We start from the raw sequence: 22,562 nt of genomic DNA, 5'->3' as shown, positions 1-22,562 counted from the left end.
AAGCTCATAACGATACTATCAGATGGACCATTTACAAAAATAGATGTGCTTAAACTAGTCAGAAAATACAAAATCCTAGATTTAGCGGCGTGTTTATGTGGGATACATTGTCTGAGGCAATTTGGAAATCCAAAAATCCAAAGAATGTGAGATTGTCAGTTTAGATGTTCTGGAGAGTAGGCAATTCATTAGATTACATATGTCACAAAAAAAAAACAAAAAAAAAAAACGGAATACCATTTACTACTTTGACTCATTCAGCGATTTAAGACCTCCTTAAGAATTGTGTTGTTATTTCACTGACTAAGTCGTTTTACAGATTGTTGTACAATTTTCGACGCTACCAGGAGTCCAGGTCATTCCTCTATGTCCATATCTGTCTAATTTTTCTCCTGACAATTGCATGTGAATAAGCAGGATGCACATCATTGCATCATCTGAGATGTTATGTTTTTCACTCTAACTCTAAAAGAACATTCACCTAAATTAAAAGCAGACTACTTTCTACCAGTAGACCTGAGCACGTGGAAGCGGAGTACAGCACTGATCGGTCTGGAAACATACAACAGCATAGCTTTATGTCACTCAGGTAAATAATAGACAGAATCTAGGGAGTGAGGAAGTTGTGGTAATACGCCCCGGCTCCTAGGCAGTATTGACGATTCAAGTGCAGACATAAAAGGATTTGTAAAAGGATTTGAGCTACATGCAACTGTTAATAGTTTGAAACAGAGATGAGAACAACACAAGAGACAGTGAACTTCAAAGGTTCAATAGGCTCACTACTAGGTTTCTTGAGAACAAAAGCTGACGCATATAACTGATAAAATTGAGAGTGGAATCAGCCAATGGACATACTATCAGTCAGTAAGTTTCGTACAGAGTATCACGACGAATTTATGCCTTTACGACAGATTAGCACACGCTACTTATGCATTCTTTCCTACAGTGTGTCAGGCATACCAGAGATCACAAAGCTGCGGAGTACGTCGCAAGATGTTGGCCTTTAGTGAACTTCAAACGGTGTGCAATGGTAGCTGTTCTATTCAGGAGTCCCAGTTAACGACATCTCCAAGATGATAAAAAAACGATGACTAGTGAATTCATTCTATTCTTTCACTAATTTACTATTCTGCTAATCATATGCAGCAGAAGTTCACTATCACATAGCACGAAATGGTGGAACAGGTGGCAGTTGTAAGTGGTTGCTAACGAGCAAGTTCACACCATGAGTTACTAGCTAGAAAAAGGAGTCCAGAGCAGAGCAACGTCACCATAAGCGTACAAGATCAATCCAGAGAGAGTACTAAAAGGGAGAAACCGTACAACAAACTGCGGTCAGATACTGTATCAAGTGGCGTGGTCCAAAGGCTTCAGGACATAACAGGTAAGTGACTGTATGTGACTGTGCCCGAGAACTTAAGTGCCCATTGTACCCTCTGTTTGGACTGTCTACAGAACCAAGAAGGACTGTTATTACACTGTCTGATCATAAGTATCCAGAAACTCCTGGACCACTAGATGTCACAAAAAGCGGATGTTCCAGTGTGAAATGTGCTGACGACCATCGTCAGCAGTATCAGCAGAATGGATCAGTCGGGACAGCTCGGTGACATCGAACGTGGACTAGTCGTTGCATGTTACCTGAGTAAAACATACACTACCGGCCATTAAAATTGCTACACCACGAAGATGACGTGCTAAAGACGCGAAATTTAACCGACAGGAAGAAGATGCTGTGATATGCAAATGATTAGCTTTTCAGAGCATTCACACAAGGTTGGCGCCGGTGGCGACACCTACAACGTGCTGATATGAGGGAAGTTTCCAACCGATTTCTGATATACAAACAGCAGTTGACCGGCGTTGCCTGGTGAAACGTTGTTGTGTTGCCTCGTGTAAGGAGGAGAAATGAGTACCATCACGTTTCCGACTTTGATAAAAATCGGATTGTAGCCTATCGCGATTGCTGTTTATCGTATCGTGACGTTGCTGCTTGCGTTGGTCGAGATCCAAAGACTGTTAGTAGAATATGGAATCGGTGGGTTCAGGAAGGTAATACGGAACGTCGTGCTGGATCCCAATGGCCTCGTATCACTAGCAGTCGAGATGACATGCATCTTATCCGCATGTAACGGATCGTGCAGCCACGTCTCGATCCATGTGTCAACAGATGGGGACATGTGCAAGACAACAACCATCTGCACCAACAGTTCGACGACGTTTGCAGGAGCATGGACTATGAGGTCGGAGACCATGGCTGCGTTTACCCTTGACGCTGCATCACAGACAGGAGCGCCGGCGATGGTGTACTCAACGACGAACCTGGGTGCACGAATGGCAAAACGTCATTTTTTCGGATGAATCCAGGTTCTGTTTACGCATCATGATGGTCGCATCCGTGTTTGGCGACATCGCGATGAATGCACTTGGAAGCTTGTGTGCTGCCTATGAGCGCAGAACAGTTCTGTGCTCATTGGCAGCACACCGCGCCTGGTACACGCAGCGCTCGGGGACCACAGCACAGCTACGACACCCGAGGATGGGCTTATAACAGTCCGATACCGGTCGTGTAAAAATAAAGTAATTTACAACTGAAGCGGTATTTTGCTATAATGCTCAGTTGCGGATGTTCTTCCAACAGGGTTGTTTAAAGCAGTTATACCTACAGCATGCGCTGGAACAGAGACCGCTCTGGAAGCATTATGTTTATGTCTTCCTAGACCTTTTATGGCTGAACGGACCAGCGCTTCTCTGACAGTGGTTTGCTGCGAGTGTGGTGTGCCGCTGGTGATCTGTGGCCGAGGTGGAAGTCGAGTAGCGTTGGCTGGTGAGCGGCCTCATTCACGAGCGTGCCTGGGAATGAGGGAGGAAGCACATGGTAAGCGGCAGTGCCTTAAGTAACGGCTGGCCTGTTTATTGAATTTGTGGCCGCGATCGCTGAGCATGCTGGAGATTTTTGTGCTCTGCTCATCGAGTGCAGGCTATTTGTCTGTCATGCACGGAGGACAGGGCGAGCGTGGATGTCGTGGAGTAATAGGCATCGGGAGCATGCTGTTGGCCTATCGTTATCTCAATGCCGTGTACTGAATATTGTGTCTGGATGGACGCTATGGATTCATCAGCAATAGCTATAAGCTGTGGGCTTCCCATTTTCTAGCTGCTTTGTGTATGGATTACAGAACACTGGGGACGTATAACGATGCTTTGCTGAGACTGTTATTGGTCGATCATGTATATGAGAAACCTTGTGCTGTCGGTCATTATGCTTTGCAAATATGTTTTTTTTTGGGGGGGGGGGGGGGAGGGGGTTAGCAATCTTCTATGTCATGTTCACTGAGTTGTGTTGGTGTTGCCTGCTGCACGTGAGTCTGTGTCTTGTTAAACTGAGTATGTCAGTTTGTTGGTCTCTCATATAAGCCAGGGGGGCGTGTTATAGCATATTAAGTTTCGCTCTCGTTTGCTCTTGTTTATTAAAATTAGTGTTAGGTGCAAGCTGTCATGTATGTTGCCTGTAACCAGGCGTTTAATTGCTGCAAAGAACTATCATGCTTAGGTTAGATGCGAAGACCTATGTGTCTCAAGTTAATTAGTGTGTATACTGTGTATGTTCTTAGGTAGACTTTTCCTGTGAACATGTTAAGTTTAGTACGCCATTTGTGCCGGAGTGTGCAAGTATCTTTAGATGTCCAAAGTGCACTGATGTACATGCCATGTCTCTTTTGATGTAAAGTTCTGTGTGGATAATCACTTTAAAGAATTTGCTGAAACATTTGTCTTAATTTTTTGGGTTTTAATATTGCTAATTTGGACTTACTTATCTTGTTTCCTCTATAACTGTGTTTTGAAAATATGTGTATACCTGAGTTCGTTATTCGTTGTTTTAATATAATGTGTATGAAAGATTACAGGCATATGTTTTCATATATGTTATAGGTGTAAAGATTTGCTGTCTTGCAGCCAAGTGTCATAAACATATTCTGTGATCTAATTGTTGTGATCAGTCAGCGTGAATTTGTTCATGCAATGATGTGTAAAGTTCAGTTTTAGTTTCTATTAATAAGTGATGAAGTTAAATTTGTCCAGCGAAACCACCAGCACCTTCAACTCCCCTACCTCCATACTTCTTACCGTTTCAGCAGTAAATAACAAATTCCATGGAAGAAGATTTAATCCAATATTTCGATGTCTGTTGCCAGCCAATACATGGAATTATGTATGAGTTTACAATACTTGATGTAGATACGGAATTGCATTCTTAGCGTGTATGTATGTGTCCCCAGCTTCATGTAAAAATAAATGAGTTTCTTGTGTAACATCTATGTTTCATTTTCGATCCTATAAAAAGCAATGTTGGCCAGAGTTGTTAGGCGACACATCCACTTCACAAAACGTTTTGGTAACTGACTGGTCTGAGAATACCACAAAAAACAGCGAGAAGGTGTTCTCTTTGAGAATCTATATGTATCTTCAAAAACACTATTAGAGTTCAAGTACCAGTCACTACAGGACATACATACATACTTCCAGGTATTGCTATTACATAGGAAACATTATCTGAAAGTTACTGTGTCCTCCTGCCCGAAATCATAAGCTAGAGGCATGTAGCAGTCATTTTTCTCTCATTCTATTTGCCATTGGAACAGGAAAGAAAATGAGTAGAAGTGATACGGAGTACCTTTTACTATGCAACATACAGTGGCTTGTGAAGTATGCATGTGGATGTCGATACAGATATTGTGTTTATATTTGATGATATGGTAGTGTAAATCAAGATCAAATATGAAAATACTTATGTTTATGCCAACACAGAGGAGTTCAAGCACTCAAGGATCCAAAAGTTGGTAATAATATCATTATACAACATGTTCTGGACAAATTTGTGTGTAAATCCACCCACAATTAGTCAGAGAGCACTAGGCAGATTTGTCTGTACATTGACGCAAAAATTCACACTTTCGACTATAGTATTAAATGCCATACTGCTAGACTTGAAGCACTCAGCAAAAATATCAAGGGAGCAAATACTCGTCATCAGGCCATTCTGAGATTAATCTGTGAATAGAATGCAAGGATTGATATGATTGAGAAGAAGAAAATTAGAGTGTGTAAGTTGATACTGATCCAAAGTTTGGTTATTACACAACAACATGTCAACAAAGTTGTTAAAGCAGGCAAGGCTACTCAAGAGAAATTATGATTGCTGATGCTACAGTGTTTGCAAAGAGACAAGTCACTCAGGGAAAATTTTTGGCCAGTTACAGAATATATTAACTAACTCTCGAAGGCAAACGACTCTGAAGAAGCTATTGGAGATTTCATTAAAATTACAGTAATATTCAGATAAAACAATGGAGTAAGTAGGGAGAAACTACATATGCTGGGTACTCTAACTTCAGCTACTAATGCACTACATATCAGTGATGGAGAATTTGAAAGAACACCTGGTTTACTGAATCTGATATTTTTATAAACTACAAAACTCGACGACTGTTCACCAAAGAATGTACAAATATACATAAGACAGAAGTGTATAAGAAAGACAGAATAGCAGTACCCTGAGAGCTAAATGTAATTTGTGTGGGTGCTATCTGTGAAAACAAAGATGGTGATGGCAGTAGCATAGGTGTTTGATCAATTACTGCAGACAGCAACCAGTTCCAACCCAGACAATCTTCACACAGATAGTGGTGGCGAGGTTTATCATAGATATTTCAAGATGGTAATGAAACGATATGGAATACATCACAGTCTCTCAGATGTAGGCAGATATACTGGAATGTTTGAACTGAAACATAAAAACTGAAATGCGTTTTTCTTAAATAGGAACCCTCATTTTTTATTACATATTCGTGTAGTCCGTAAAGACATATGAATGTTTTAGTTGGACCACTTTTTTCGCTTTGTGATAGCTAGCGTTGTAATAGTCACAAACATATGCCATATAATTTTAGACGAACAGCTGGTAACAGGTAGGTTTTTTTAAAATTAAAATACAGAACGTAGGTACGTTTGAACATTTTATTTCTGTTGGTGCAATGTGATACATTTACCTTTGTGAACTTATCATTTCTGAAAACGCATACTGTTGCAGTGCGATTACCTGTAAACACCACAATAATGCAATAAATGCTCAAAATTATGTCCGTCAACCTCAATGCATTTGGCAATACGTGTAACGACATTCCTCTCAACAGTGAGTAGTTCGCCTGCCGTAATGTTCGCACATGCATTGACAATGCGCTGACGCATGTTGTCAGGCGTTGTCGGTGGATCACGATAGCAAATATCCTTCAACTTACCCCACAGAAAGAAATCCGGGGATGTCAGATCCGGTGAACGTGCGGGCCATGGTATGGTGCTTCGACGACCAATCCACGTGTCATGATATATGCTATTCAATACCGCTTCAACCTCCCGCGAGCTACGTGGCGGACATCCATCATGTTGGAAGTACATCGCCATTTTGTCGTGCAGTGAAACATCAAGTACTAACATCGATAGAACATGACGTAGGAAATCAGCATACATTGCACCATTTAGATTGCCATCGATAAAAATGGGGGCCAATTATCCTTCCTCCCATAATGCCGCACCATACATTAACCCGCCAAGGTCGCTGATGTTCCACTTGTTGCAGCCATCGTGGATTTTCCGTTGCCCAATAGTGCATATTATGCCGGTTTACGTTACCGTTGTTGGTGAATGACGCTTCGTCACTAAATAAACGCGTGCAAAAAATCTGTCATCGTCCCGTAATTTCTCTTATGCCCAGTGGCAGAACTGTGCACGGCGTTCAAAGTCGTCGCCATGCAATTCCTGGTGCATAGAAATATGGCACGGGTGCAATCGATGTTTATGTAGCATTCTGAACACTGACGTTTTTGAGATTCCCGATTCTCGTGCAATTTGTCTGCTACTGATGTGCGGATTAGCGGCGACAGCAGCTAGAACACCTACTTGGGCATCATCATTCGTTGCAGGTCGTGGTTGACGTTTCACATGTGGCTGATCACTTCCTGTTTCCTTAAATGACGTAACTATCCGGTGAAGGGTCCGGACACTTGGATGATGTCGTCCAGGATACCGAGCAGCATACATAGCACACGCCCGTTGGGCATTTTGATCACAATAGCCATACATTAACACGGTGTCGACCTTTTCCGCAATTGGTAAACGGTCCATTTTAACACAGGTAATGTATCACGAAGCAAATATCGTCCGCACTGGCGGAATGTTACGTGATACCACGTACTTATCCGTTTGTGACTATTACTGCGCCTTCTATCACAAAGCGATAAAAAGTGGTCCAGCCAAAACATTCATATTTCTTTACGTACTACACGAATATGTAATAAAAATGGGGGTTCGTATTTAGAACAAAACGGAGTTGATATCTGTTTGATCTATGGTAGCACCATCTAGTGGGCCAACCATAGCGCCATCTGGTTTCCCCCTTCAAGCTATACGAGTTTCGTGCTTTGTATTTTTTTCATTTGATGCTTATTTCGTGAGATATTTGGCCCGGTCACTATCCATGGACCACCCTGTAGATACCCAGTGTCTGTTCTTTCAGATCTTGATCTAGCCGCCATTAAGAATTAAGACGCAAAGGATTTAGAGACATTGGCAGCAAGTGGGTATTGAATGAAATCAATGGAGGAAGTTGGAAATTGGTGCCAGACTGGGATTCGAAACTGGGTCTCGTTCTTACTAGGCAGTTGCTCTGACCACTAAGCGATCTGGACGCAGTGGTCATTGCATGGACTATCCTAGCACGCCCGCCGATAGACCCAAATTGTCAGTTCATCCACGCACTACTGATGAAGTGCCCCTCTCTATTATCTTCATTGCTCGCGACATCACGCCCATTCTAGTAAGAGATCGAGACTGATGTGCATCTGCACTGAAGAGATTTATTTAGAAATTCAGGAAGAACCTGGAACTCGCTGGATCGCATATGTTAAAAGAAGACGAGCCCAAAATAGAGTGAGAGAAAAAAATCGCAGCATGAAGAAGGATTTGTGCAACATGAACGAAAGTAGGCCTGTTACTACATGTGAGAATAATATCTATTCAATTTCGCACCTGTCGCATAAGAGTGTTGCTAGTAGCACCACTATTAGAAAGCTTAAAATACATGCTGTAACAATTTGAGCGTTAATTATCTTCGAGACTGGACGTAATAAGCTGATGGTAGTAAGGATTGCCTTTAAGGCGATAAAGACCCATTATAAACACTGAGTTTGAACGAAACTGTGTAACAGGGGTACGAGGAGCTGGATATTTGTCCTGCGATATTGTAAAAAATACTTGGCAGGAATATAGCCACTGTTCACAACTGCTGGCAGTGGTGGACATGAGAATGTACGGTCGCTAGAAGACTGGGCTCTGGATGCCCACACGGCGCTACCTAGAGGTAAAACAATCATGTTCAGCGGATGGCTCTGACGGATCATACTGCATTTTCAGCGGCAATCTGAGCAGCAGTTAATACTACAATCACACAACAAACTGTTAAAAGTGGGTTACTTGAAGGAGAGCTCCGAATCAGATGCCCTGTGGCGTGCAGTCCACTGACACCAAACCCCTGCCACATGGGACTTCAGTGATGCCAAGTGAGAGCTTATTGGAGGGCATGGTGTAGGTCTGTTGTTTTTTCTGATGAAACCTGGTTGTGCCTCGGTCCCAGTGATTACCATGTGCTAGTTAGAAGTTGACCACTTTTTGATCTGAAACCAGCCTGTCTGTTTGCTGAACGCAATGGAGTTATGGTCTGGGGTTCGATTTCGTATGACAGTTGGGTCACATGCTAAGGTCTGATCAGGGTGGATCCAGAAAATAAAGTCGGTAGTTGCCAACCGCAAGGTGGAATGAGTATAATATCTTTGAGTAGGAGGATCTTTGATGGTTAAGAGAGCCAGGCGCGCGTAGTAAAAAATTCGTGAGTCGCAGCTAGTTGCCCAGAGGAAGCAGACGTGTGGTGACAACTTTAAGGTAGAACTCGTGCTCGCTGCACTGTTACCTTGAGCAAACTTTAGCACGTAAATGAGAGAAGATACACCGAGTGATCAAAAAGTCTGTATAAATTTGAAAGCTGAATAAATCACGGAATAATGTAGATAGAGAGGTACAAATTGACACACATGCTTGGAATGACATGGGGTTTTATTAGAACCAAAAAAAGACAAGTTCAAAAAATGTCCGACAGATGGCACTTCATCTGATCAGAATAGCAATAATTAGCATAACAAAGTAAGAGAGGTAGTGGCAAATCTTTATCGATATACCGAGCGAGGTGGCGCAATGATTAGCACACTGGACTCGCATTCGCGAGGACGAGGGTTCAAACTCGCGTCTGGTCATCCTGATTTAGGTTTTCCGTGATTCCCCTAAATCGCTTCAGGCAAATGTCGGGATGATTCCTTTGAGGCTTCCTTCCCCATCTTTCCCTAATCCGATGAAACCGATGACTTCACTGTTTGTTCCTCTCCCCCAAATCAAATAACCAACCTTATGGGTAGATGAAAGTTGTTAGAATGCCAGAGTAAGGTATCTAGATGTGGATGTCTTCTCTACATATCTTTAGGATGAAGAAGGTATCAGATAATATAAAATTACTATTAAATTAGATGACAAATAAATGATTTTTTATTATAAAAACAACCTTCGTTATCTTATCATTTCACAAATGTACATTACATGCTTTCACCTCGCCTGCAACAGCAGCAACTTCAGTCAATCCCCACTGAAAGCTACATTGCTACTGATTGAAAACAGTTCACACAGCTGATTGTCTGCATCGGCTTTGTATGGCCAGCCAGCAGGGCATGTTGCACTTCAGTTTGCTCATAGCATTCATGTGTGTCGTTAGCATCAGAAACACCATAATTATGAAGGTAGCCGGCAGCCGCAGCATCAGTGGCAACAAGTGTTCTCATTTCTAGGGGGACGATGCTAATAACATCCAGTCACTCCTCTTAGATGAATACACATACGGAATGTGTGCAGACAAGGATCTTGCACGTTAGTAGCAGTTATTTTCTAAATCTGTGTGCGTGTGAGTGTCAATTTTTGATACTTATAGGCTACTGCTTGTGGGGCGGCGGATAAAAGTTTGTAAAAATATAACTTGCTGTATATATGCTTGCGTGTTGAATCAGTTTCTAGCTTTTAGAATGTTGTTATTGCTGTCTTTTGCCGTTCTCAACACCGGCTCTCTATTTACTCCGTGACCCCCAGAAAGTGATTTAATAAAACTTGGAGCCAGTAAATAGATATCCTAGTGCCCACTTTACCTGAGAATGTTCTTATAGCTGCAGCTTATAGCTCTGAGGAATTAGGAGATTGTCCGGGATTTCTAATCAAAAACGGTTTTCCAAAATAGTTGAGTATATTCTGAAATTCACTCAAAAAAACCACAAGTATCCCTACAACCTAACTAACAGAGCAGTTCAGAGTCTAATGCGCTGATGCAACTATAAATGTCCGAATCAAATGTTAAAAAGAATGCTCGCCATAATTTGATGAAAATACTTCATCAAACGCCACGCTAAATATTTGGTAGAATGACTGTCCCGCGACGGCACGTGAAAATACGACAAAGCGCAAACTGAAGCTAGATAATGAAAATCATTCCAGAATTAACACTTCACATAAAATGTTTTCATGGTTCCGCATATCTCTAGTAACTTAATACGGCACCCGAGGCTGTTTGTAGCAGATACACTGATGCGACGCGACTACCGACACAGATGGCGTGTCATTCAGCGTCTGGAGAGAACTGGGGCCTTTCTTCCTCGCGCAGTGTTCTTATATATAAAGCCGCGGTGCGGACGGCTGAGGGATCGCCTGATCAAATCCGCTCTCCCGACTAGCCGCTGGGCTAGTAACGCACCACTTCAAGATACATAATAATTTATAGCTTCTTTGGCTGATGGCCGAAGAATCTCTTAATTTAAACGTGCATTCAGCACGCAGGTAAGTATTGATAATAAAATTTTGACGTGGCTAAGTTAAATACTTTGAGCGAGAGAATTAATTAAATTACACTGCACGCAGCAGATGAGCTCTGAACTGTCCCTTTTGAGATCCGCTATCGTTATAATTTTATAGGTATTAAAAGGAAACTTTACACATCTTCATAATCATAGCGGACCTCCAACCTATTTAAATCTAAACATCCTAGCCTTATTTACTAGCCTACTTAATCTATCTTGCTTCCTTCAGTTTTGAGACGAAAACCAGAAAATCATGAATTTCCACTAAAGTCTTAATTTGTGAAATCCAAAGTACTGTTTTTATTAAATCATTATGAAAGATGAATCTAAATATAAATTTTGAAGTCTCTAGCTCTTTTCTGTTGCGCCAATGATTTTTCCAGAAGAACGTCCAAATCTCGGAAATGGCTGAAGTTATCGAACTGATATTTAACACACATTAATTTAGTATTATTTCTGACATGCTAGAAAAGTTTTAGTTCATTTGCTTGATTTTTAAGGTATTGCGCAACATTTATGACGTCAGAGCTAGTTACAGCAGACTGGCTGGCACACAATGGAAACTGATGTGAATTTACTACAGCGTGAGTAGGCTGCTTCCCTACATGCTGTTTCAGGAACATTTGATAGTGATAATTTTTATGGAAAACCCTGCGGATATGGTCACAAAATCTCAAGGTGAGTGACCTGTATACATGGTTTGTGCTAGTGCATATATTTTTCGCGTTTTACTTATTCTCTGTCATTGTTGATTTACGATTGATTAATGTTGATGTTTTTCCGCCCACAACCAACATTAATCTGCGCATAGAGATGTTGGCAACACCCTTTCAGGATGTCATATATACATATCTGTGTTAGTGACTATTTATCACATTTCATTTGTGTCGTTGTTTTAGTATCGATTAATGCTGATGTTGTGTCAACAGTTCCGTTCTTGTCATCGTGAGTATCAGAGGAATGATGTCCTAATGTATGCTGGTGTTGGCCGCACCATTCCAGCGCTTAATGATGAAGATGGCAAGTAATATATATCTTTGCCTCTGTATATATGTGTGAGAGTCGTTATTTTGTTTGTTCTAGTGAGCCAGAAACTTCCAACACAGGGCAGATGGATCGCTACATCCCAGAGTATCAATTCACAACATTTCATGGTGGTTTATTGGATGCTGATGATCGGCAACCGAATGTCACAGATGATGAACGAATATACCAGAGAAGGAATAGTAGGATTGTGCATGTATGACTGATTTTGGAGAGTTATCATTTTTATGTAAGTATATATCTATCTTTCTACTCATGTGTAACTTTTTCGCATGATACTAATAGACTGTTGTGTTGTTTCAGAGCCGGCCAAGGTGGCCGAGCGATTCTAGGCGCTATAATCTGGAACCGTGCGACCGCTACGGTCGCAGGTTCGAATCCTGCCTCGGGCATGGATGTGTGTGATGTCCTTACGTTAGTTAGGTTTAAGTAGTTCTAAGTTCTAGGGGACTGATGACCTCAAAAGTTAAGTCCCATAGTGCTCAGAGTTTGTTGTTTCAGATATGCTGGATGAATTGGAACTGCTATTTCCATTGCCTACACCAGCACCTTGGAGTTCGCTGTCGACAATACCAGCGGTGTCACCTGCGGCTGCAGCACATGACGTGCCCGAACTACGGCAGCTGTCAGGAACCAACTCCTGGTCTGCAGCGAGCGTGAGGGATGTGAACGTCTGTGGCATCATCGCCAACTCTTGGACCACTGCGAGCAGCAGCACCATTACTGACATTCGGACAATCTTGTGGAATCTCCATAGCTTTAGTGATGATTAACTATTGGTCAGATGCAGGCATCTCTGCCTGTCCTGATAGGAGGAAGGTGATTATTTATGCCATGCATAATTGCCATACTAAACGTTTCGGTGTACTTGTGGAAAGGATATTCTTTCCTTACATCTGAAATCCCCCCCATGAACCAAGGACCTTGCCGTTGGTGGGGAGGCTTGCGTGCCTCAGCGATACAGATAGCCGTACCGTAGGTGCAACCACAACGGAGGGGTATCTGTTGAGAGGCCAGACAAATGTGTGGTCCCTGAAGAGGGGCAGCAGCCTTTTCAGTAGTTGCAAGGGCAACTGTCTGGATGATTGACTGATCTGGCCATGTAACACTAACCAAAACGGCCTTGCTGTGCTGGTACTGTGAACGGCTGAAAGCAAGGGGAAACTACGGCCGTAATTTTTCCCGAGGGCACGCAGCTTTACTGTATAGTTAAATGATGATGGCGTCCTCTTGGGTAAAATATTCAGGAGGTAAAATAGTCCCCCATTCGGATCTCCGGTCGGGGACTACTCAAGAGGATGTCGTTATCAGGAGAAAGAAAACTGGCGTTCTACGTATCGGAGCGTGGAATGTCAGATCCCTTAATCGGGCAGGTAGGTTAGAAAATTTAAAAAGGGAAATGGATAGGTTAAAGTTAGATATAGTGGGAATTAGTGACGTTCGGTGGCAGGAGGAACAAGACTTCTGGTCAAGCGAATACAGGGCTATAAACACAAAATCAAATAGGGGTAATGCAGGAGTAGGTTTAATAATGAATAGGAAAATAGGAATGCGGGTAAGCTACTACAAACAGCATAGTGAACGCATTATTGTGGCCAAGATAGATACGAAGCCCACGCCTACTACAGTAGTACAAGTTTATATGCCAACTAGCTCTGCAGATGACGAAGAAATTGAAGAAATGTATGATGAAATAAGAGAAATTATTCAGATAGTGAAGGGTGATGAAAATTTAATAGTCATGGGTGACTGGAATTCGGTAGTAGGAAAAGGGAGAGAAGGAAACATAGTAGGTGAATATGGATTGGGGCTAAGATATGAAAGAGGAAGCCGCCTGGTAGAATTTTGCGCAGAGCACAACTTAATCATAGCTAACACTTGGTTCAATAATCATAAAAAAAGGCTGTATACATGGAAGAAGCCTGGAGATACTAACAGGTTTCAGATAGATTATATAATGGTAAGACAGAGATTTAAGAACCAGGTTTTAAATTTTAAGACATTTCCAGGGGCAGATGTGGACTCTGACCACAATCTATTGGTTATGACCTGTAGATTAAAACTGAAGGAACTCCAGAAAGGTGGGAATCTAAGGAGATGGGACCTGGATAGACTGAAAGAGCCTAAGGTTGTACAGAGTTTCAGGGAGAGCATAAGGGAACAATTGACAGGAATGGGGGAAAGAAATACAGTAGAAGAAGAATGGGTAGCTTTGCGGGATGAAGTAGTGAAGGCAGCAGAGGATGAAGTAGGTAAAAAGACGAGGGCTAGTAGAAATCCTTGGGTAACAGTATATTGAATTTAATTGATGAAAGGAGAAAATATAAAAATGCAGTAAATGAAGCAGGCAAAAAGGAATACAGACGTCTCAAGAATGAGATCGACAGGAAGTCCAAAATGGCTAAGCAGGGATGGCTAGAGGACAAATGTAAGGATGTAGAGGCTTATCTCACTAGGGGTAAGATAGATACTGCCTACAGGAAGATTAAAGAGACCTTTGGAGGTAAGAAAACCACTTGTATGAACATCAAGAGCTTAGATGGAAACCCAGTTCTAAGCAAAGAAGGGAAAGCAGAAAGGTGGAAGGAGTATATAGAAGGTCTATACAATGGCGATGTACTTGAGGATAATATTATGAAAATGGAAGAGGATGTAAATGAAGATGAAATGGGAGATACGATACTGCGTGAAGAGTTTGACAGAGCACTGAAAGACCTGAGTTGAAACAAGGCCCCCGGAGTAGACAACATTCCATTGGAACTACTGACGATCTTGGTAGAGCCAGTCCTGACAAAACTGTACCATCTGGTGAGCAAGATGTATGAAACAGGCGAAATACCATCAGACTTCAAGAAGAATATAATAATTCCAATCCCAAAGAAAGCAGATGTTCAGATGTGAAAATTACCGAACTATCAGTTTAGTAAGTGACAGCTGCAAAATACTAACGCGAATTCTTTGCAGAAGAATGGAAAAACTAGTAGAAGCCGACCTTGGGGAAGATCAGTTTGGATTCCGTAGAAATGTTGGAACACGTGAGGCAATACTGACCCTACGACTCATCTTAGAAGCTAGATTAAGGAAGGGCAAACCTACGTTTCTAGCATTTGTAGACTTAGAGAAAGATTTTGACAATGTTGACTGGAATACTCTCTTTCAAATTCTGAAAGTGGCAGGGGCAAAATACAGGGAGCGAAAGGCTATTTACAATTTGTACAGAAACCAGATGGCAGTTATAAGAGTCGAGGGACATGAAAGGGAAGCAGTGGTTGGGAAGGGAGTGAGACAGGGTTGTAGCCTCTCCCCAATGTTATTCAATCTGTATATTGAGCAAGCAGTAAAGGAAGCAAAAGAAAAATTCGGAGTAGTTATTAAAATCCATGGAGAACGAATAAAATTTTTGAGGTTCGCCGATGACATTGTAATTCTGTCAGAGACAGCAAAGGACTTGGAAGAGCAGTTGAACAGAATGGATAGTGTTTTGAAGGGAGGATATAAGATGAACATCAACAAAAGCAAAACGAGGATAATGGAATGTAGTTGAAATAAGTCGCGTGATGCTGAGGGAATTAGATTAGGAAATGAGATGCTTAAAGTAGTAAAGGAGTTTTGCTATTTGGGGAGCAAAATAACTGATGATGGTCGAAGTAGAGAGGATATAAAATGTAGACTGGCAATGGCAAGGAAAGCGTTTCTGAAGAAGAGAAATTTGTTAACATCGAGTATAGATTTAAGTGTCAGGATGTCATTTCTGAAAGTATTTGTATGGAGTGTAGCCATGTATGGAAGTGAAACATGGGCGATAGATAGTTTGGACAAGAAGAAAATAGAAGTTTTTGAAATGTGGTGCTACAGAAGAATGCTGAAGATTAGATGGGTAGATCACATAACTAATGAGGAAGTATTGAATAGGATTGGGGAGAAGAGAATTTTGTGGCACAACTTGACTAGAAGAAGGGATCTGTTGGTAGGACATGTTCTGAGGCATCAAGGGATCACCAATTTAGTATTGGAGGGCAGTGTGGAGGGTAAAAATCGTAGAGGGAGGCCAAGAGATGAATACACTAAGCAGATTCAGAAGGATGTAGGTTGCGGTAGGTACTGGGAGATGAAGAGGCTTGCACAGGATAGAGTAGCATGGAGAGCTGCATCAAACCAGTCTCAGGACTGAAGACCACAACAACAAACAACATCTGTAATAGGGTTTCGCATCATGACGTTACGCTTTTCCTAAGTGCATGCCTGCCAATTTTGGAGAGGGAAATATCCAAGATCTTAAACAATCTGCGGTATGTCGTCTTTAAGTTTAGTACAACAACATGCTGCGTGTTTGTTCTCCCACCAAAGGAGTGTGTCTCCAAGCCGCCGTTGCCTTAAGCAGATGATAATTCCGAGATGATTATGGGGCAGCTTAGTTACCGAGAGAGTCAGTGCTTTATCCTGAAACCATCACACGCCTGACTCAGAATGCCAAGAAAGTGATGCTGGAAATGATCTTCGGAGAGTCCTGTATTTGGACGTTTATGTGCTTGTGTTTGGTCAAATACATGGGCGGTCTTCCGATATCCCTCTCCCAAAGCATGTAGCGGCAAGAAAGAGAGTTATTAACGTCCAAAATATAGACAATATTGCTTTGTCGGCTAACATACAAAGCTTACAATGAATACTAAGTGGATATTCATGAGTATTAAAAATATGATGGTGTTGAATTCCCCACGAGCATTAAGGATATAGGTAAATTTGAGAGGGAGAATCCCTATGTATCATTTCATACAGACAGCCTGAAGGAATGCAAGTAAAATGTTGGAAATGTTTTGTATAAAGTTACTGGATCTTTTCACTTCTTCATATTTGCTAGACAGATTGTATCACATGCAGATTTGTTGTTATTATCCAGGGATGAGAAACAACGCTACTGCTGGGTCAGAAACATGAGCATCCCTCTTTTCCACTTAATGATTAAAACATGTTACAAACGAAATTTTTGTCCTAGATGCCTGGACTCAATTAGTACAGTATCAGCTAGGACGCACTTACCCAAGTCCTGGTATATGTATAAATGTCCACTGACTAAATTCTTAAAGTTTAATGAATTTCTCTATAAGGAGCGAGCACCCTTTGCTCTACACACCAAATTTGAGTGCCTTCTCGCTTCTGTGGTGGGATGTAGGGGTGACTACACTGTCTCACAGATTACTTTTACAGAACGGCACATATGTTTTGTGGCAGTAAACTAGTCCTACATATTTTGGGCCCTACATTCGAAATGATCGTGCGAGATGGTTATCTCTGTGTATGAAGAGCTTGGAAGGAAAGTTTACTGAACATGCATTCCTACGATTGACACGCAGGTAAACAATACACTCTACAAGAATGCAGTTGATTGCCATGTCTGTGGGCAGACATTATCTAATACAGCTGAAACACTGTATAGTGATCATTGCCATCTAATCAGCAAATTCGATCCTGCTACACACAATTAATACAATGTGAATTACAAACGCTATCGACACATACTTATTTTCATCCACTCTTTATGTGTGTATGGGACTCATTTCCGTGTAGAGTCCTTGCTGATTTCACTCTACCCAATAGTCAGGTTTGTTCCAGCCTGACAGCACAGAGAAATATATTTCGTTTTCGAAGAGAATCACCAAGAAAAATTACACTGAACATACTGGACTTGGTGAGATTCATGCAGACGCCACTGCAGAAAATTGCTCGAACAACGCATCAGGAGGATTAACACCACACTCAAGCTGCGTTTGCCTGTGATGTTAAGTTTCAGCTCATGATGAACAATGGGGTGTTCCAATACGTATATCTGGATTCAGTGGAGAAGCTCAACGAAACCAAATTCCCCAACATACTCACATCCCCAATAAAGTTAGAGAAATGGCCTCATTGGATGCGGAGTGATGGCATAAAGTGGGTGTTTGGCAATAATTTAACATCTCTCATTTAGGGGAATATGCGCAGTAGCACATGGAAACAGACGTATGCATACTTGGTGACAGTTTTGAGCGGCTGCAGAGTGTATGCCTGGAAATATATTCTCTCTAGAATTTGCACTTGACACTACCAGGTCTTACGTGGTGGGATGTCATGTTGAAACTCACATGTGTCAATATTGAAATCTTAACTGGTGTCTATATGCTATTGTTCTTCAACAAAGGAATTCGTGGGGGATTTTGTCAATCTGACCATAGGCACGTAAAGGGAAATAACACAAATGCATAACCAATTCGATTCAGCTTCCAGATATTTAAGTTAAATGACGCACTTAGGTGAACAAAAATTATATGGACATGCCATACGACAATCTGTACCTACTGGAGAAATTGGAAGGCTGTCTGATGATGACATCGTCATATAATGTGATTTATTATCTGTGGAGGCGACTATGAAGTGGGATACGTTTCAGGGGTAATTTTAATGTATCCTCATAGTTTGCATAATGTGCACAGTGATTTAAAATTCTGTCCAGAGTACAAAAATCTGCAAAACGCCTCCCACCCCAAACTCCTGGCAACACTGGAGGGAAAAGCAAGGTGCATTATATTACACTGACGGAAAAAATCACAACACAAAAATTGATTTATGGAGAGTAAGGACACTTTAGAAATACATTTCTCTAGGTAACATATTTAGGTGATTAACATGGCAAGATCACATGATAATGTAAGCGTGATATAAGCCATTGTAAATGTGAAATGATGGTACATTAATAATCAGTTTAACCACCAGAATGTTCAATGCAAGCACGCAGACGTGCATAGGTGCCGGGTGTCAGTTTGTGGAATGGAGTTCCATACCTGTTACAACTGGTCGGTCAATACAGGAAACTTTAATGCTCGCTCTGGATGAAGCTGGAGTTGTGGTCCGATGATATCCCATGTGTGCTCCACTGAAGACAGATTTGGTGATCGAGCAGGTCAAGGCTACTTGTGACATTGGGTTACAACAGAGTTATACAGGCTAGCGTTTTCCCGTTGGAAAATACCCTCTGGGATTCGGACATCCCCAAAAACATACGGTGTTCGTATTAGGTGCATTGTGCTGCCACCTACTGCCAGCTACTCCACATCAGCGACCTCAGTAGTCATTAGACATCGTGAAGGAGCAGAATGGAGCTCTCCGCGGAATTCACAGACTTCGAACGTGGTCAGGTGATTGGTTGTCACTTGCGTCATACGTTTGTCAGCGAGATATCCACACCTACTAGGTCCACTGTTTCTGATGTTATAGTGAAGTGGCAACGTGAAGTTACACGTACAGCACAAAAGCGTACAGGCCGACCTCGTCTGTTGACTGACAGAGACCGTCGACAGTTGAAGAGGGTCGTAATGTTTAACAGGCAGATATCTAACCAGACCATCACACAGGAATTCCAAACTGCATCAGGACCCATTGCAAATACTATGATAGTTAGGCAAGAGGAGAGAAAACTTGGATTTCATGGTCCAGCGGCTCCTAATAAGCCACACATCACTCTGGTAACTGCCAAACGACGCCCCGCTTGGTGTAATGAGCGTAAAAATTGGACGATTGAACAGTGTAAAAACGTTGTGTGAAGTGACGAATCACGGTACACAATGTGGCGATCCGATGGCAGTGTGCGGGAAAGGCGAATGCCCGGTGAACGTCATCTGCCAGCGTGTGTAGCGCCAACAGTAAAATTCGGAGGTGCTGGTGTTACGGTGTGGTCGCGTTTTTCATTGAGGGGGCTTGCACCCCTTGTTGTTTTGCGTGGCGCTATCACATCACAGGTCTACACTGATGATTTAAGCACATTCTTACTTCCCACTGTTGAAGAGCAATTTGGGGATGGCGATTGCATCTTTCATCACGGTCGAGCACCTTCATAATGCACGGTCTGTGGCGAAGTGGTTACACGACAACAACAGCCCCGTAATGGAATGGTCTCCACAGAGTCCTGGCCTGAATCCTGTAGAACACCTTTGGTATGTTTCGGAACGCCGACTTCGTGCCAGGCCTCACCGACTGGCATAGATACCACTCCTCACTGTAGCATTCTGTGAAGAATGGGCCGCCATTCGCCAAGAAACCTTCCAGTACCTGCCAGCGAGAGTGGAAGCTGTCATCAAGGCTAAGGGTGGGCCAACACCATATTGATTTCCAGCATTACCAATGGAGGGTACCACGAACTTGTAAGTCATTTCAGACAGGCGTCCGGATACTTTTGATCACACAGTCTATACATGAATGGCAGCACAACAGGTCGAATCAGCAGACTGACGAACACATTTTCAGTCAGGGTACGTGTTATCTTCATCTACATCTACATCTACATACATACTCCGCAATCCACCATACGGTGCGTGGCGGACGGTACCTCGTACCACAACTATCATCTTCTCTGTGTTCCACTCCCAAACAGAACGAGGGAAAAATGACTGCCTACTTGCCTCTGTACGAGCCCCAATCTCTCTTATCTTATCTTTGTGGTCTTTCCGCGAAATGTAAGTTGGCGGCAGTAAAATTGTACTGCAGTCAGCCTCAAATGCTGGTTCTCTAAATTTCCTCAGTAGCGATTCACGAAAAGAACGCCTCCTTTCCTCCAGAGACTCCCACCCGAGTTCCTGAAGCATTTCCGTAACGCTAGCGTGATGATCAAACCTACCAGTAACAAATCTAGCAGTCCACCTCTGAATTGCTTCTATGTCCTCCCTCAATCCGACCTGATAGGGATCCCAAACGCTCGAGCAGTAGTCAAGAATAGGTCGCACCAGCGTTCTATAAGCGGTCTCCTTTACAGATGAACCACATCTTCCCAAAATTCTGCCAATGAACCGAAGATGACCATCCGCCTTCCCCACAACTGCCATTACATGCTTGTCCCACTTCATATCGCTCTGCAATGTTACGCCCAAATATTTAATCGACGTGACTACGTCAAGCGCTACACTACTAATGGAGTATTCAGACATTACAGGATTCTTTTTCCTATTCATCTGCATTAATTTACATTTATCTATATTTAGAGTTAGCTGCCATTCTTTACACCAATCACAAATCCTGTCCAAGTTATAACCACGAGAGTGCTCCTGCTGTTGTACGAAATCGATTCCCAGAGCATAAGTACAGGTCGGTTGCAGGTCCTCAGCTGGCTTCCGCCTGACCGGCACATGGACATCACTGTCACAGAGGCAGAACCAGCTTTCATTAGAAAACATAACAGACCTCCACACTGCCACCCAGTGAACTCTCGCTTGACACTACCGAAGTCGAAAATGATGGTGGTTTGGGGTCAATGGAATGCATGCTACAGGATATCTGGCTCTGAACTGTCCTTGAAGTAAACGATTTTTAACAATTCGTTGTGTCAGTGTGGTGCCAGCTGATGCTCAGATTGCTGATGCAGATACAGTACAATCCGCCAGAGCCATACACCGAACACGATGGTCTTCCTTTTAGGTAGTGCTACGTGGCCTTCTTTCTAGGTAGTGCCACGTGCCCATCCAGAGCCTAGTCTTCCTGCGGCCATAGACTTTCGTGACAACTGGTGCCAGCAGTCATGTACAGTGGCTACATTTTTGTCAAGTTTCTCTGCAATATCGCAGAAGGAACATACAGCTTCTCATAGCCCTATTACACGACCTCGTTTAAACTCAGTGAGGTGTCGACAATGGCGTCTTTGTAGCCTTAAAGGCATCCTCTAACATCAATTCACAATGTGCAGTCTCAAAGGTAACTAACGCTCACGAACGTGAATTTAAGAAAACCTGATTTGCATCCTCATAGTAGGACGACGACCGACTTTCGTTTATGTTGTGCAATATCTTCTTCGTGTTATGACCTTTTTTTGCGTTAGTATATTTCGAAATATTCAGCGGTGCCTCAAGTTAGCGTTGAAACTGCAGAGAGTCACCCACACTGCTTCATTCAATCAGCATCCGTGGTTGAAGAATACATTGATGTAAACACCAAATGTTAAGTTTCCTGATGTGTTTATTTTAGAATTTTTTTTATAAATATGAGTAATGCATGTTTCAGGTAAACTATGTAGAATGTTAGAGGCCACTGCGAAATTCGCTTAGTCACACACTGGAAGGAGCTTTATCCCTCAGGATACCAGACTGGAAGCGTGTATTGCTGCTGACAGTGGTCATTTTCAACACAACCAGTGACGGTCAATTGTCTCGTTACTGGTCAGACTCCACATGACTAGTGTATGCACTTGTGTTGTTCTTTATTGCGTCTGCCACAGGTATTGTACAATGGTCAATGTGGGAACTTTTCAAAATACGATATCTCATAGACGACTCGCACTATAATCCTGCAAAACACCACTCACATTCTAATTTAACCTACTTTTAGGCTTTTGACGTCAATAGGTCAAATTTTAAATGAGTCACAGTATTAAATAAATAATTCGTCATACTGGATGTCATGTAGTAGAGTTCCCAATACTTGTTTATGTAGGTATATATGCATTAGACCCATCTAAAATCTACATATACCTGTTCCATTACGCGCTCATAAAAATTTCTTTTG

The sequence above is a fragment of the Schistocerca piceifrons genome, chromosome 7, assembly GCF_021461385.2.
Source record: "Schistocerca piceifrons isolate TAMUIC-IGC-003096 chromosome 7, iqSchPice1.1, whole genome shotgun sequence".
Classification (NCBI taxonomy): Eukaryota; Metazoa; Arthropoda; class Insecta; order Orthoptera; family Acrididae; genus Schistocerca; species Schistocerca piceifrons.
The sequence above is the reverse complement of the archived record's forward strand: the minus strand, read 5'-3'. Positions refer to the sequence as shown.